Raw genomic sequence first — 17,717 nt, forward strand, 5'->3', positions numbered from 1 at the left:
GAGAATTTGCATTAGCCTCATGTTACAAAATGTGGATCGTGGTGATGAAGTTAAAAGTTTTACTGGATGAACAGTCATGTTCTAAAAAAAATTCTAAAAATTGTCAAAAACTGCCTTTCGGTTGTAGAAAGGAATACGGACTTGAATCTTTCGCCACGTTTCTGCTCTGTATCAAAAGGCAGAATTATAAATTGATATATGACAGGGATTTAGGGGGAAAAAATGCTAGTGGCTTACTGTCAGCGCTCCAAACCTTTTAATCTTTCATAACTAATTTAAATATGAACTGTGTGGCTCACTGAAAAGAAAGCTTTTTCCTTTAAAATTTTTGTGTGGTTTTTACTTTTTCGCAAAGGGAGAAAGTATTGCGGTCCACTGAATGCTGTCACACTGTCACACAGCCGTGTTGTCATGCAATACAGTATTTTTGTCACGGAAAAATGTCTTTTATTATTTTTTGACCAATTATGGTTTGCCATGTGTACTCAAATAATCACAGACACCCACATTACTTTATGAGTTACTCACAAGAATAACCCAAATGTCAGACAGATAATAACACTGGCTAGATCTGGTCTTTTTATGGAATATTGCTGTTTAGTCTTGAGTGTGTGTGTCTGGGGGGGTAGGAGAGAGGTGTCTCTTTCAAACTGATGATCATCAAGACAAAACACAAGGGGACAGCGTGAGGTCCTTATTAACTCTTTGATTATTCTACTGCTTTATTGTGACTCCCAGTCCTTCTGAGGTCAAAGCAGTATTCTGGATAGTCTGTACTTGGAAAAAACATGTGCCCATAGATACTATTTAAAAGGGTATTGTGAATTTCCTGGCCACGATAAGGGTGTTTGGGCATATTTTAAAAAGAATTTAGCTGGTAGGTGCCAAGTGGCACATTACGCTTCGCAGGGCAGAGAGCCGAGTCTCGTGGGAAGTGTGCTGAACCGCGGATCGGGAATCTAGATTCTGGTCCCGGTCCTGCCACTGCCTAATCCACAGGGTGTGACACTTACTGTTTCTGGACCTCAGTTTGGTCTCATCCATAAAATAAATGGCTTATGCTTAGTGACCTCTGAAATTCAGTCTGTCTTTAAAATCTTAGGACTTTTTATGAGTAACAAGTAATCCTATTTTCTGGAGGGTTGTAAACAATGAGGGGAAGAGAAAAGGCAGCTCCCAGGAGGTTGTTACGGGCTTAATGACTTTTTCCCACTTTTACTTTTCTTGATTGCCTTCCTTGCTCGCATGTGTTTCCCAGCTCCATCAACAGCGTCGGCCCCTCCCCCTCCTCCTTGCATTTTTCATAAATCTTTACAGTAGGAATGACAAAGTAATCGGATGGGTGGTAATTTTTTTTGGCTTACAGTGTATTCATTTTGAAACTAAATATTTGAAGGCTTTGAGAAACAGAGGAAGTCTACTTGTTAAAACATGCTGCACACTTTCCTGTCTGGCATTTAAGCAGATGTTTAGGAACAGGATACACGTAGCCTATTCACAATATAAAACGGAGCAAACTTATTTACACACAAAAAAATTTCAAAACCAGAACTCAACTCTGCCACAAAAGAATTGGCAGAGTCGTTAAAAAGAGAGAGAGAGGGCTTGGTAATAAAGTTTCACATTGGCAGTCCTGGGAAATACTTCATTTATATCCTCAGCTATTTTCCTCTTCTCTTTATTTAAATTCAAATATTGGAAAATTTGTGGGAGAAGTTTTACCTTTTTTTTTTATTCGAAGAAGGGTAATTCTGTAGAACTCACAGATTATGATTCTTCAGAAATACAGAAAGTTTTAGAAATTCATTTTTTAGACCTATATCTTTGTGGACTTAGTTTGTTTAATATAGCTTTATTATTTACAAAAAAGTGGCTTTCTAACTTAGTGGTTTTTCTGTCTATTTATATTTGCTTATGATATATTAAATCTTTTGACGAATAAGATATGTATATGGAAAACAGAGCAGCTTGGGGCAAATTCAAAATTCATCGTAACTTGTTAGCTACTCTCTTTGGCCTCTGGTATGTCAGATGTGGGGGCTAGCAAGCTTCTTCTGTAAAGGGCCAAATAGTAAATACTTGAGACTTTGCAACACAAACTGTACAGTGTGCAGTTGCTCGGCTCTGCAGTGGCTTTGCAAGCAGCCACAGATGATACGTACCAGCCTGGGTGTGGCCCCGTACAAAACCTTCGGTGGGCCAGGTTTGAACTGAGTGGCACAGTTTGCTGACTGTCCTCCAAGGACTCAAAATAATACTGGGAAAACCATATGGACTTCAAAGTCAAGGCAGCTTAACTAAATAATCCATTTTGATAATCAGAACACAGAAATAATTTTGAACATTTCCATGGTGATTTATAGGTTGTTTTTTTTTTTTTTTTTTGAAGGGATTGGGGCACATAATATTAACATTTTTTTGATAAGGAAACTTAGGTGGTGGTATAAGGGAGCTTGACTTAGTTACACAGCAAGTCTGTTAGCTGGGACTAGAACTTAGATCTCTTTAGGTCATCTGTTTACTTAGTTTCCTGGGGTCTGACCACAATGTATAGGAGGGACACAGGTGAAAGGACCTCGTGGAGTTGGGTTTTGTGGGAAGGACGGGTGGTCTGATAGAGAATGGACAGCTCAGAGACCAGCAGCCCTGGGTTGGAGTCCTGGCTTCATCATGGCCATTGGGCATGTTCTGGTTTTAGATCCTCTTGGGTTCAGGTCACTGGCCACACAAAACAGGTAATAATGTGTATACAGAGGGTGGTTCTGTAGCAGACATGGGGTGATACTCATTTCTTCCTTTTTTTGTGTTGCTTCTGTGGTCGTCTTTCTGGTCTGTGGTGATGGTGAGTCTGGGCTGTTTAGATGTGAGAGGCAGGTGTATTTTTCATGACGATTAAGCACATAGTCTCTGTTCTTGAGTATTCAGTTGGGGAAATCTTTTTTTTTTTAAGATCTTATTTTTAAGTAATCTCCACACTTAACGTGGGGCTCGAACTCACAACCCTGAGATCAACCCCTTGACTCAGCTAGGCAAGCACCCCCAGTTGGAGAAATCTAAGGTATGACTTCCACTGACTGTGAGGTCTGAATGAGGATGATATCCAAGGGAAGTACTCTTGAGATTCTAGAATAAATTCAATTTTATGAACATGATATTGATATGATGTCACAGAATATTTACCTTAAATGGCATTTCCTTTAAAGCAGATTTCTAATGATAATAACTTTTTTGTGACATTCTGAGCTTTGCCTCTTTGCTCTCCCCACCTTTGCCTTTTTAAAAAAGGGGAGCAAATTCCCAGTTGAGTGGGCCAGCAGGTTAACCATTGTTGTTTTAATAGATTCTTTCCACTCATAGGGATATAATGAAGATGACCTCCTGGTATTTTTAAAGTTGTTTATAGAGTCGTAAGTCCCCCTAATAAGGAGAACACAGAAATTCATGTTGTCACAACTAGAATATTTGAAATAAAATAATACTATCCGTGGCATAGCTTATTTGTAGAACCAGTAAAAAGCAATCATGATGGCTAAAATAACACATTTGGTTTATATGATGCTGCTTTCTCTGAAGAGTTACAGGGGACTTAGTTTCCATGAGCATCCCATATGTTACTTCATTTGATGCTGACTTCCTCTGAGAGAGGTAAATTATAGTATTCATGTTCTGTGGATGTGAGTACCAAGGCCCTGGTGGTTTGATTAAAGGTGACTCTGACTTAGGTTTTTCTGTCCCAGATACCTCCTGCTCTCCATGTTGCCAAGTGAGTATGTATAAAACACCGTATTAGATTTTCCAAGATAAATCATAAAGCTGTCCGCTGAGAGCTTTTGCTTTGGGGAGACGAGGAGTATGTGTAAATAAATCTAAATCGAGGTAGAAGATGTTTTGCAGGAGCCCAGAGAAGGAGATACCACGTCCAGCTGAGGGAGGGAATGCTTCGGGAGACAAGGAATGGCATGCGCCTTTCCTGTTTAGTTCACCCTGCTATCCCAGCTGCTACCCATGTTGGCTCACTCGTAGTGGGAGCTGGGTAAACGCACGTTGCCTGATTGTAGACTGGTGGGGACAGTGGGACTGGAAGCATTGTTTAAGTTCTAAAATGTGGATGGATGGGAAATAGAAGGGAGGCAAAGTTGATATGGGAAGGAAGAATTTACCTGTTAGAATTAGGCATAGAGACAAGAAGGCACGAGTAGTTTCTGAGAAGTGGGAGTAGTTTCACCTAAATGTGGGAAACACCAAAGGTAATGATATGATACATGACAAGTCTGGGAAGGTCAACGAGTTGGGGCAAGGCTGGAGAGCACCTTGAATTCCAAGCTTAGGAATTTGGACTTTTTCAGAACTTACTAAAGTCCTCTGAAAGGGGGACAGAGATAGTTACCATTTTGTAAAAAGGAGGAAGTTTTCTGTTTTTGAAGGCAGGAAACTAAGGTTTTAATAGCGTAAATAAGCTTTTGAACAGCTCATAATAGATGACAACCTCTATCCGCTTTTAACAGCTTTGACATTGGCTTGCTGCTCTGCATTGGGAATTTTCCCCTGTATGTCTCACAAAACCAACTTCGTCCTGAAGTGTTTTTGAGGAATGGAAGCGGTTCATTTTGTTAACACTCATTATGTGGGATCTCTTTGTGAGGAGGGAAGAACAGTTCCCTCTCACTGAGGCAATCAGTAAACCAGTAACTGCTCAGGGAGGGGGGAGCATTAAGATTTTTTTTTCTGGCAACTTAGTTCAGACAGTGAGTCTTTCGTCCTCCACCAGTTGTCTTCGTTTGGATCCCTTGATGTTTATCCAGCACAAAAACCAGTGAAATGCCAGCATATCACCCTTAAATTAACTGCTAAGTATATTTTCCCCTTGATGCATCGTATAGATTTTATGTTTTTAAACATGATCTAATACAAAACTAAAAAAAAGTGGTTGCTGGCCATTTGGGCAATTTGGACTGTTTAAGAACTTATCAAAGAAACTACTCCCAAATATATTTAATCTTCTCCAAATATTTTCTGATACTGAATAAATGCCATTAATGTAAAGCATTTTCTTGTTTATTTTATTTGAGCTGTGGAAGTGATATTAGGAACATTAATTTATTTAACATATTTATCGAGCACCTATTATGTGCCAAGGATTGGTGTAGGCATTAGGAATACAGCGATGAACAAAACAGACACTTGTCCCTGCAACATTAAAAAAATGCAGTGTGGCTGAGTAATGTGAGTGAACCTTGATAGTATTATGCTAAGTGAAATGGGCTGGTCACAAAGTAACAAATGGTACAGGATTCTACTTGTATGAGTTACCTAGGTAGTCGGATTCACAGAGGGAGAGTGAATGGTGGTTACCAGGGGCTGGTGGAAAGGGGGGAAATAAGGAAGTGCTGTTTAACGGGTAGAGAGCTTCAGTTGTACAAGATGAAAAAGTTCTGGAGCTGGAATACTCAACAGTCTGAATGGACCTAACAGTACAGTAATAAGTTAAAATATATCAACCCTTGGGCGCCTGGGTGGCTCAGTCGGTTAAGCGACTGCCTTCGGCTCAGGTCATGATCCTGGAGTCCCGGGATCGAGTCCCGCATCGGGCTCCCTGCTCAGCAGGGGGTCTGCTTCTCCCTCTGACCCTCTTCCCTCTCGTGCTCTTTGTCTCTCATTCTCTCTCTCTCAAATAAATAAATAAAATCTTAAAAAAAAAAGTAAATTTTATGTTACATGTATTTTACCACAACTAAAAATTAAAAAACCTAAGCTCTAGTGTGAGTATACACTACAGTCAAACATATACTACCACAATATACAACATGTAAGGAAAACTGGACATATGCCAAGTAATGATAACTGCTATGAAGAAATAGAAACTTGGGAGAGGGCGTAGGGATGGGAGTGGTGGTGGAAGGTACACATTGCTATTTTAGACCCGTCCCAAAGGGCTCTCTGGTGAGAGGACATTTGAGCAGAGACCTGAATGGAGTGAGTAGTGAGCTCTGGGAGGGAACATCACAACTTTATAATCTAACTCTATCGCTGTGTTTGTCTTATATAACTTATGGTTCATCTCCAGAGGGCTGGTGTTTGGAGCGTTCAGGCAAATTTGCCCTATACGTCTTCTTGGATTAGGTTTTATCTATCTGTATATAGGTGCATGCGCACGCGCGCGCACACACACACACGTTGTATCAAGGAATCCTGTTAATAACATCTGTAGATAAAGAGCCTCATACACAGAGGATGGAGGCAAGCATGTCTCTTGGTGTAAAAATGGTCCTGGAATTATTGCAGAAGGAATCTTGGTTACTTATAATAAAAAGTATAGGGTCTTTGATACAGGAAAGAATTACCAAAGAAGCTGTGTTGCCTCTTTCTCCAATATTTTATATAAGACAGATCATATGATTTTGGTATGGAGCTTGCTTTTAATGGAAATAAGACTGGTTGTGAGGGCAAATGTATTTGTACGCGCGTGCGTGTGCATGTGTGTTTGTGTTTAGGGGGAGGGTCCAGTGTGGAGGAAGGCTGCAAGGAAAGGTGATTCTAGGGTTAGTTGGACCAAGGAGAGGCAATAAGTTGATGCTAAGAGCCAAAATCAGGAGAGAATGAGGTCCTTTTGGTTGAAGAAGATCATCTTCGAAGCTGGGAAGGTGAGGGGCATCAGAGTGGTTGTATATGAAAGTATGTCTGTAGTCAGGACAGTTAAAAAAAAAGAAAGAAAGAAAGAAAAGAAACAACTGTGGGTAAAAGTGTTTAGCAGTTTGCTAGCTCTGTGAGAAAGGCATGTGTGATCGATCATTCCTTGTAAGCCATGCCTGGCCTCTATCACGGGGGTGGCTGGGACTCCTTAATGGGGTTAATGCTGGCTAGCCTAGAATAAATGACCTTTCAGAATTCCTCGGAGTCTGTAACACAGTGTCTCAAAGTGTGTATTCTTTCCTAGTCACTCAGCTTGAGCACATGCGTTGATCTTTGGAAAACCAAACTACTTAGCTTAGCATGCTGGGGCTTCCAGGATAAGCTGCCGCCTGGCTCCCTGGCCATGATTCGACCTTAATCTCTGCTTCTGCCCAACCGAGGCTCCACTTACCCAAGGTCCCCAGATGCGCCATGCCTTCTGTGCTGCTGTGCCCCTGTTCACACCGCTGGGTGGGCCTGGCAGGTGCCTTTCCCCGGCCAGCGAGCCTGGGCAGCCCCCCACTGCTTTGTCAGGACTCAGCCAAGCGCTGCTTACGCGACGAAGCCTCCTCTCCCTAATTTGTTGTCCTCCCTGTTTATTCCATTGAATTCTCAACTGCCTGGGGACAGGGACCTATCTGCTTTTTGTTGGTCTCCCTGCTGCCAGCATGGTGCATTGCTTTAGGAATGCTTCTGGCTTCTGGGTTGACAGAGCAAATTGTCTATGAGGGTGCCTATAATGATGGCACAGAGGTTGTACCTGATACAGCTTCCTCATGAATCCTCAGGCAACTGAAATCACAGGAGTACAATAACCATCTGAGCAGTCTTTATAGAGCTTGGGGACACAGAATAGGAGAACATATTCCAGTGACTACAAGATGCATGAAAAAGGACACCTTTGTAGTACTTTGTGTGGAGTTTGGATTTTACATTTTGAACACTGACTGTGGTGTACTTTCTACTCATGGCCAAGGGTGTTTAGATTCCTGTACCTTTAGCTGTCCCTGCTCCCCATTCCTACGTCTGTCTAAATACCCGCAGTCTCTCTCTTTTTTTTAAAGATTTTATTTATTTATTTGACAGAGAGACAGCTAGAGAGGGAACATAAGCAGGGGGAGTGGGAGAGGGAAAAGCAGATTTCCCGCTGAGCAGGGAGCCCGATGCGGGGCTCGATCCCAGGACCCTGGGATCACGACCTGAGCCGAAGGCAGACACCCAGCGACTGAGCCACCCAGGCGCCCCAATACCCGCAGTCTCTTAAGGAACATCTTCAAGCTCTGTGCTTTTTCTCTTTCCTTTTCTCCTTCTGGTGATTACCTTGTCAGTTGGCGCTGATGCTCTAGCTCAGGTGTACTGTTGATGGCGCTGGAACCCTGGGTTGGTGATTTCACCTGTCTGATTCCCAGCTAGTAAAACAATGCAATAATGACTTGACCTCTTGCAGTGGGCTTTCCTGAGGCTGATGAGAAGGAGCAGACTGAGGGCGTCTATGGATTCCTTGGACTGATTTCCAGAAGAACTTTGTCTTTCCCAAATATAACCAATCCTTCTGTTAATTCACAACCTCTGTGTCCTATGATATGGGGCAGTGTGCTTACATCTCCTTGAGTTTGGATAAGGTATGTTCCCTTTGTACCACAGAGACCATGGTTCCTTCATTTACTGATCCTGATGACGCACTATCTTAAAAAAAGACAGGGGCGTCTGGGTGGCTCAGTCGGTTAAGCATCCAACTCTTGATTTGAGCTCAGGTCATGGTCTTAGGGTTGTGAGATTGAGCCCTGCATTGGGCTCTGCACTGGTCGTGGAGCCTGCTTAAGATTATCTCTCTACTTCTGCCCCTTCCCTCCCCTCTCTCCTGTTCTTAAAAAAAAAAAGCCAAAAAAAAAACCATAGAAGGATGTTTCTGTCTCCTCCACTTTGGTCCTCTGTTCTTAGTGCAGAGAAGGCTCTGTGCTTGCTCACATTTAGGCTAGCTCTGGGCACGTTAGCCTACATACAAAGTAATGTTGTGTATCATTGTCATAGGGTGGAGACAATGTAGTAGCACCATGTTCCCTCTGCCTTGGATCCGCTCCTTCTTGAGAGCTTCACTGGCTTACCCAGGAAGCTCTTGCCTATTGCCAAGCCTGCTGACAAGAGTGAAAGCATTTAAACAGTGTAGCACATTTTGGAACTGAAAGCTGCGTCAGGAGGAAAAGTAATCATCGTGCATAGATGGGGGCATCTCCAGGGATGTACGATTATAACATTTGATCCTGCTTTGTGCTACTTGCTTTGCTGTCATTGTGTAATTTACCTCTAGGCTCCCTGGTTAGAGTAAATTTAAGGAAGTTGGACTGAACATAAATACTGAGCTCGTATTTATGAGATACGGTATATATCTGCAGCACTTACTGGCATACACGTTGGGCTCAATTTTGCATCTACAGTATAAGAGGCAAAGGTTTATATCAGCTTTTAGTATCAAGGTATATGTATTTTTTCCAAGTGGAAGAGGAATAATGCATTTCTGTATTGTTGGAAAAACCTTCTGGAACTCACCTCACAGATGATACGAAAATGTTTTTGAGGACAGCCATGAAGTCATCTTCATGTTACGCAGTCCAGGAAAATAAAATAACTACCAAATGGGGAAGGATAAAGCTAGTTAGGAAGTTTGAGATCGATTCTCCAAAATCATATCAGAAGTAAAATGAGAAGAGCCAGATGCCCTTCCTTTGCCAATTAATGTAATGCTGTCATTGATACACTTATGGAAACTTGATTTTTTTTTTTTAAAAAAAAGGACCTTGATTTTCTCTTTAGTGGAAGAGTAGGGGTTTAAGGAATGGTTTTCTGCTCGACACCATTATCTTGAATTTAGACTCATGCAATAATTACCAAAAAAACCTGGCATGACTGCAGTGTTGGCTTTTATAAGATTTGGTGGGAAAAATGAAAACTTTGGGCAGTAACGAGAAATTTCTTCACTCTGAGACCAAACTTCATATGCCCATCAGATTCAATAAAAATTTGTTCTGGAATATGAAGAGTTTCTAAGATTTCCTAGTGCGAAAACTCAACCTGATTTTTGTCAAATTTTCCTTAGGAGAGGTGAAAGGGAAACTTGACATTAACATTTTTTTACAGTAAGGAAAGCAGACCACTGCCCTTTTTTTCTGGCAAATTAGGAAGTGCACTGGAACATTCTTAACTAGCCTTATTTAGCAAGATTAGAATACGTCACTTTTTGCCACTGCATTGTCCCTTTCTGAAGAAAGGGTGATTTATGAGCCCTCTGGATCTTCTTGTGGTATTAATAACATTTTGAGCCAGATGTTTTATTGGGTGTACAGAGAGGGTAATTAGAAACATCTGAGAGCCCCGTAATGTGCCCAGAAAACCATGACGTTGTATGGAAAAGAAAAAAAAAATTCACGCCAAAGTTGTGTACTTGGTAAATAGATGAATTAGCATTAAACAGAATTTACTCTGTATTATACGCATTTTGAAAAAGAAGCTAACTCTTCAGGCTGAAAATATCCTCTTATTGAAACACATTCACTGCAGAAATCATAACCTTATTTGGTAAAAGACCTTCTGACTGTGCTCATACAGTAATTATTATTTCCCTTCTGTCAAACTTCATCATATTATAGACCGTTTTCTGCCAGAAGTATTTCTTCCTTTTACCTGGCAGTCTCTTGAAAACTTCAGAATTCTGAGGGATCTCGTTTAAGGAAATTAACTCTTAGAAACATACTGCACGAGGGACTAATAGTGTCCAATTTGTGTAATAGTCCATCCTAGAAATCAGGGTGGGATTCAAGAGCTTGGGCTCTATTTTAGCTGGTTATTTGAAATTTGACTGGCTCCAGTGGTGGCTGAGTTTGAATATTTGGGTATGCAGCAATAACAGTGGCTAAAATCAGGGTCTGATTTAAATCAGGTCCTGTTCTCTCTTCCCTCAAGACAAAATCTAGACAAGAAAACCTAACAATTTGCTGGTGGCTGGTGAATGGTTCCTTTCATCTTCATTCACAAATAACAAGCCCTCCTGACAAGTCAGTGCTGAGTCAAACTGACACATCCCAGGCAGCCGTGGACAGGGTTCAAGTTGGAGGCATCCAGTGTCTATCTTTTCAACCTGTCTTGCTTTGCGTGTCTCCATTGGGTGTGCCATTTTTGTCCTGTTTGATCATTTTGAATGGGGTTCCCCATCAGTCCTGAGACAAAAGTATATCTAATTGTACATTTTGTTAGAGGTTGGAGGTGACTTCATGAAGCCTCTAGAAGGAGAAGTGGATTCACCTGTATAACAATGTTTATGGGGGTGAGGGTGGTATGATAGTAGTTAGGAGCTCTGGCTCAAACCCGACTTCAAATGTCTTCCTTTTCCAACCCCTATATCAGTGGTTCTCAGTCCTAGTTCTGCAGGAGAAGGTCCTGTGGATTACTGAAAGGTACCGATGCCCAGCCCACCCTGCTGGCCTTCTGGATCATAGTGCCGGGGTGTGTTTTGGGTGTGTGTGTGTGTTGTGAAAACCACTGATGTTGGCAATGGTTAGATACAACTTTGATAGAGAACCTGTAGTCTAAGCCAGTGCCCATCACCCTTCCATGCTCAGGAATCACTGTGAATCTTGACAAAAGGTAGGTTCTGATTCAGGGGTTCTGGGATGGGGCCTGAGATTCTGCATTCCTAACAAGCTTCTGGGGATGGGATCCTGCTGGGGGCCATGCATCACCCACAGAGTAGCAAAGATCTAAGGTGTTACTAATTCAACAAAAATCGTTTCAAAACGATACACTATCTTTATTTAATGATACTTACCGAATTCTTATGAGTGACACTGTATTAGGAAATGTTATATAAATGCTATATAATTGAAATATGTTAATCCTTTGCAACTTTCCTACCTCCTTTCCTTTCTCTCTTAAAGCTGGCGTTTCCTGGGGTGCCTGAGTGGCTCAGTCGTTAAGCATCTGCCTTCGGCTCAGGTCATGATCCCAGGGTCCTGGGATCGAGCCCCGCCTCGGGCTCCCTGCTCAGCGGGAAGCCTGCTTCTCCCTCTCCCACTCCCCCTGCTGTGTTCCCTCTCTCGCAGTGTCTCTCTCTGTCAAATAAATAAATAAAATCTTAAAAAAAAAAAAATTGCTGGCGTTGCCTCACCTGCCAGACCGCCTCTTGGGCAGGGTCGCAAAGGGTAGCCTCAGATGCCTGTGTGCAGGGCTGCCTTCTCTCTTTACCCTACCAGTCCAGCCTGCTCTAGCTGACCTCCTGCCTTCACAGTTTTCCAAGGGACAGTCAGAAAATTTCTTTGTTCATCATGTCCCCTGAATTTCAAGGGCTATGTGTCAGGCTCTCCAGATGATTGTCCCCTTCCCTCCCTAGGGCAGCTAGCTGGTTTCTGCAGTGCAGCCAGCACTCCAGGCAGTGAGATGACTATTCCTGACTTTTGTCAGCTTTGGAATGCTAACAGAAGTTAAGCAGCCGACTCTTGGTTTTGGCTCAGGTCCTGATTTCAGGGTTGTGGGATCGAGCCCCGTGTCGGGCTGTGTGCTGTGTGGAGTCTGCTTGAGACTTTTTCTCTCTCTCCCTCTGCCACTCCCCGCTGTGCTCCCTCTCTCTTTCTCTCTCTCTCTAAAATAAATAAAAATAAAAATCTTAAAAAAGTTCCATAGTCTGCACAACTATATGCAAGGGCGATACTCTTTGCCTACTAGTAATAGGACATAAATTTGAATTGTTTTTCTGGATGAAGTGAAATGGGAGATGTATTTGCACAGATCCATCCTTATTCCACTTAAGTTCTCCTTGTGATTAATATTAAGCATTTTGAAAGGACTTGAGAATACAGTCTTCAAGATAAGGTATGCTCGAATGATACTGAGTTGTCCAAACCCTTCACTCAAGCATCAGCCTGGCTCTCTGACAACATAATCTCTGACCTGAACTTTGTTAGACCCAAGTTTCCCTCGGCACCTGAAGTGCCTAGATGTTAACTCATTAATATGATATTTGAGAGCACCTACAGCATACTAGAGAAGTTGGCTTAATGGGAAATAAAATAGAAATAAAATAAAATGAATTCATTAGCTGGGATAGCAAAGCTAAAACTCTTCTTCCTTTTGCCCCCACAGTCCCACTGTATTTCCTTCCCCTCACTCTGGCCTCTACCTTTTGCTTCCTGTGCATCTAGCAGACGTATTGCAGGTGGCGCATGCTCAGTTCCCTCAGTTACTATGCAGTCTCTGGTTCACACCCATGATGCAGATGGGAAGGGGAAAGCCGAGTTTGGGTAATGATTTTCAACATGGGGAAGTTTTGTCCCCCACTTCCCTCCCAGAGACATTTGGCAGTGTCAGACATTAGTACTTGCCCATACTGGCGGTGGAGGGAGGGGGGGGATACTCCTGGCATGTAGTGGGCAGATGCCAGGGATGCCCCTAAACATCGTCCAGTGCACAGGACCGCCCCTACAACAAAGAATTATTTGGTCCAAAATGTCAGCAGTGCCGAAGCTAAGAAGTACTGCTGTAGGCAGTGCTATTTTTCCCTTTTGGACAATATCTCAGACCTTCTCGGATATTTTGTCCAGGTCCCTGGAGAATCCACCCTCTTAAATCTCAAGATTGTTCTCTAGCTGAGACCTTCAGTGTTTTGTCACAAGGCACTTTTCTGGTGATGGTGCAGGGGCTTGAACTGACAGCTAGTTCTTTCAGCCTTTCTTGTATACATGTATTATCTAGAAACGGGACCCAGGCTCCTGGAGGCCAAATTTGCATTTGATAATTTATACCTGCTGATCATGTTGGATTTCAGAGGGTGCAGGGATTGAGATGATTTGCGGTGTCTCTGGATGACTCAAGTGGTTTGATTGGCTTTTATGGGGATTCTTTGGACACTGAAGAAATAACAAATGGGAAAATGCTTAGCAAGGGAGGCACTTTTTGCACATCTCAGAAATGATTGTATAATAGAAACCACTTTTCAACACTAAGCATTGCTACCGTGCACATTCATTTGCAGGGTGTCTGTGCTACGGCCGTTGGAAAGGGAGAGAAAGCGGAGTGTGTTTATTTGTACAATAGCATCATCACATGTTCAAATAAACAGAGCACCTTGGGAGGGTTGCAGGTTTGTTATTTCTAACCCAAATGTCTTTACACATGCTTTTTGAAGGGTCATTTTTGCCAAGTTTAAAAGAAAAAACTATCCAAGCATTGAGAGTCTGACATATTATTTAACTTGTTGAAAAAAGAAAAGCCTCTTTGTGGCCAAAACACTCCAGGTTAGCTGGACAACGAGGTATAGCAAGTTTTTAAAGCATTCACTTCTGGCCTGAGAAACAGCCCAGAGAGCAAGTAAGACCTTGCCCTCATCTGCATATAACCCCTTACCCAGTTTTCCCTTAGGTTTTGGTCATCTTGCCCAGGAAATTTGGAATTTTCAGTTGTTTGGTGCTTTTTTTTTTTTTTACTTGAATGAAATGCCTGTTCTTAATTCCATCAGCATAGCAATATTTTATTGCTGCTTTTCATGAGACCCTCAGCCCATGATTCACATGACTGATTTTTTTTTTTTATTTCACTTAGCCTGATGTTTCCAAGGTTTATCCCTGTTGTAGCATGTGCCAGAATTTCCTTCCTTTTTAAGATTGAATAATATTCCATTGTATGCATAGAAACTGCTTTGTTTATTCATTCATCTGTTGATGGACATTTAGGTTTCCTGTGAATAATGCTGCCATGAATATTGGTGTACAAGGATTTGTTGGGGACCCTGCTTTGATTTCTTTAGGGAATATGCATAGAAATGGAACTACTGGATCATATGATAATTCCGTTTAACTTAGGAGATATTGTCAAACTGTTTTCCACAGTGGCTGCACTGTTTTACATTCGCACCAGTGGCATGCTAGGTTCTAATTTTATAACATCCTCGCCAATATTTATTACTCTCCCCCACTGCCTTTTTTTGGTGATAACCATCCTCGTAGGTATGAAGTGGTATCTCTCATTGGGGTTTTGATTTGCATTTTCCTAATTACTAATGATGTCGAGTCTCTTTTCATGGGCTTATCACCCATTTGTATATCTTCTTTGGAGAAGTATCTATTCAAGTCCTTTGCCCAATTTTGAATTGGTTTGTTGTAGATGATTTTTTAAAAAGCTGAGATTTCCACTAGGCTAAGTACTTAATTACTGTGTAATCAATAGTCAGTACTGATTGAGAGTCTTGGGAGACCCGAGTTCTAGTACTGGTCCTGCCCCTTGAACAAGACTCATTTTGAAATCTTAATTTTTTCATCTGCAAAAGGAGGAGTTTAGGGAGTAGATGTTCAAAATCCCTTGTAGCTCTAAAATGATACTATCCAATCTAATATACCCATTTTTATGGGAAAAAAAAGATATAATAGAAATGGGATTAGGCTTTCTTTAGTATGTTTTATTCTGAAAATATTTACTGTTATTTGCTAGTATATGCAGTGTGTTCCCTTTTGTAGTTGTCTGGCTCTGCTTTTCACTTTAAATCAAAGCACGATTTTATTTAAGTCCAGTGATCTATAATGTGGTGATACATGTCATTGCCCTTGACAGGTTTAAACAGAAAATGGGACACATTTGACAAGCTTACAAATGATTGTTTTTTTTTTTGTTTGTTTTTTGCTTAGTTTTTTTTTAATTTTTTCTTTTTTAAGATTTTATTTATTTATTTGAGAGAGAGAATGAGACAGAGAGAGAGAGCATGAGAGGGGGGAGGATCAGAGGGAGGGGCAGACTCCCTGCTGAGCAGGGAGTCCGATGCGAGACTCGATCCTGGGACTCCAGGATCATGACCTGAGCCAAAGGCAGTCACTTAACCAACTGAGCCACCCAGGCGCCCAGTTTTTTGCTTAGTTTTTTAAAATCAAAGTGCTCAGAAGAGTTTGGCCAGAAACAGAATGACTCCATGGTGGCCTGAGGGGCACACAGCTCTTAAAGGGTGGAATGAGAGGATGTGGATTTGGGTTGGGTCAATCAGGTTGTAGAGGGCTCATTTTTTTTTCTCCTTCTCTCTTTTTCTTTTTTTTTTTCTTTCTTAAAAAAAAATTTTTTTTTTAAAGATTTTATTTATTTATTTGCGAGAGAGAACGAGAGACAGCACGAGAGGGAGGAGGGTCAGAGGGAGAAGCAGACTCCCTGCTGAGCAGGGAGCCCGATGTGGGACTCGATCCCGGGACTCCTGGATCATGACCTGAGCTGAAGGCAGTCGCTTAACCAACTGAGCCACCCAGGCGCCCTCTTTCTTAAAATTTTTTCAGAAAACTGCAGTGAGGGCCTGTAAGCCTTAGAGTGTGCTGGGACCCTTCTACAAACTGTAACAGATGTATGGTTTAGGATTAAAAATCTGAGCTGCAAGGATTTAAATCACTTTACTGGGGGTGGGGGGGATAAAGTTAAAAGCTCATTTTAAACTTAAGGAGCCTGGTTTTTATAGTAATTGAAGAGGTAGTTTTTTTTCCATCTGATGCATGTTTGGCTTCATTTATCTCTTGCCAATTCTTCTGGTTATCTTAATTTACTTGGATTAACAGCTCCTTGAATTTTTTTGTGTGTGGACTTAAAGAAAGGCCAGATGACTGAGCATTCTTCAACAGCCAAAGGACAGAGTTTAATAATGCTTCTGCCTGAATTCCCGCCCAGCTCTGTGTCCCTGGAGGCATCAGTAGATTCCCTTCTGTAGGATACTGGAGGGCGGAAGGGGAGATAGGTTGTGGTATTTATTCCCAGCGGCTGCCCGCAGTCTCCCTGGGGGTCTTGGTGTTTTTTGACCTGAGGCCACAGCCTCTTTCAGGAGGAGCTCTCTTTGCCAGTTTCTTTCTTTGGCAGTTCCAGGGTACTGTTCTTACTATGGTTTTCTCAAAACTCAGTCGAGTTCCTATATACCTACGTCAAGAGTCTCTTTAGGGGCGCCTGGGTGGCTCGCTCAGTTAAGCGTCTGCCTATGGCTCAGGTCATTATCTCAGGGTCCTGGGATCGAGCCCCACATTGGGCTTCCTGCTCAGCTCGGAGTCTGCTTCTCCCTCTCCCTCCCCCTTTGTGCTTTCCCTCTCTTTCTCTCTCTCAAATAAATAAATAAAATCTTAAAAAAAAAAAAAGTCGATTAGACTGTCTTCAGTTTTGCCACATTTTAATGTGCCTCTTTGTCCTGACTGTGCCTTGACTAACACTAAAATTACAGTTAAGGACCTGAACACAGATTTTTAAAACAGTTGATTTGCATGGCATCTTCTTTTAAAAAAAAAAAATGTAATGCACTTTTTGGATTACGTAACATATGGCACAAGATTTAAAAAACACAGCAGGACCTACTCTGGAGTGAAAGTCAGTCTAGTTTGTTTGCTTAACAGTTAATATCAGCACAAACAAATCTGCCTTGTTGTTTTTTTTTTTTAAAGGCCGCATGATATTTTATCCTGGCATATACTGTAACATAGTTAACTGTGGTGTCCAGTATTTGCCTTTTCAACTTTTGCCGTTGTTATCTGAGCTGTAGTGAATAATGAATTCTTAGTATACATGTGTGAATATCTTAAAAATTTTATCAATTCTTAGAAATGAATTGCTGCATCGGAGGGTAAGTTCTGGCTTAATTTTAATGGATGATTACCAAATTACCTATAATATAGATGAACTCTCTTACATTCCCAGTCCAGAGAATTTACATTTGGATTTAGAACCCCGGTTTGTGTTTCCTAATGCAGAGATTGTCTGTTTGACCATATCCTTTCCAATACAGATTATTAAGCATTTTGAACTTGAGTTCAAAATGAGTCTTCTCCTGTGTCTGCATTAGGGTTTCTCAACCTCAGCATCATTCACATTTGGGCTGGACAGTTCTTTGTTTCAAGGGGCTGTTTTGTGCATTGTAGGATCTTGAATAGCACCACCTCAGGTGTCTCCTCACTAGATTCAAGTAGCAATCTCCCCTCTCCTCCCCAGCAAATGTGGCAACTAAAAATGTCTCCAGTCCTTACCAAATGTCCCTGGGAGCAAAAATCACTCCTGGTTGAGAA

At 41.7% G+C, this 17,717-nt stretch overlaps 1 protein-coding gene across 1 annotated transcript in view; it reads left to right on the forward strand.

The window, feature by feature from the left end:
• LTBP1 (latent transforming growth factor beta binding protein 1) overlaps positions 1-17,717 on the forward strand; it is a 392,439-nt gene that overhangs the window by 159,087 nt on the left and 215,635 nt on the right. The window lies entirely within an intron of this gene.

The sequence above is a fragment of the Mirounga leonina genome, unplaced genomic scaffold (assembly GCF_011800145.1).
Source record: "Mirounga leonina isolate KUSES-001 unplaced genomic scaffold, KU_Mleo_1.0 Mir_125, whole genome shotgun sequence".
Lineage (NCBI taxonomy): Eukaryota > Metazoa > Chordata > Mammalia > Carnivora > Phocidae > Mirounga > Mirounga leonina.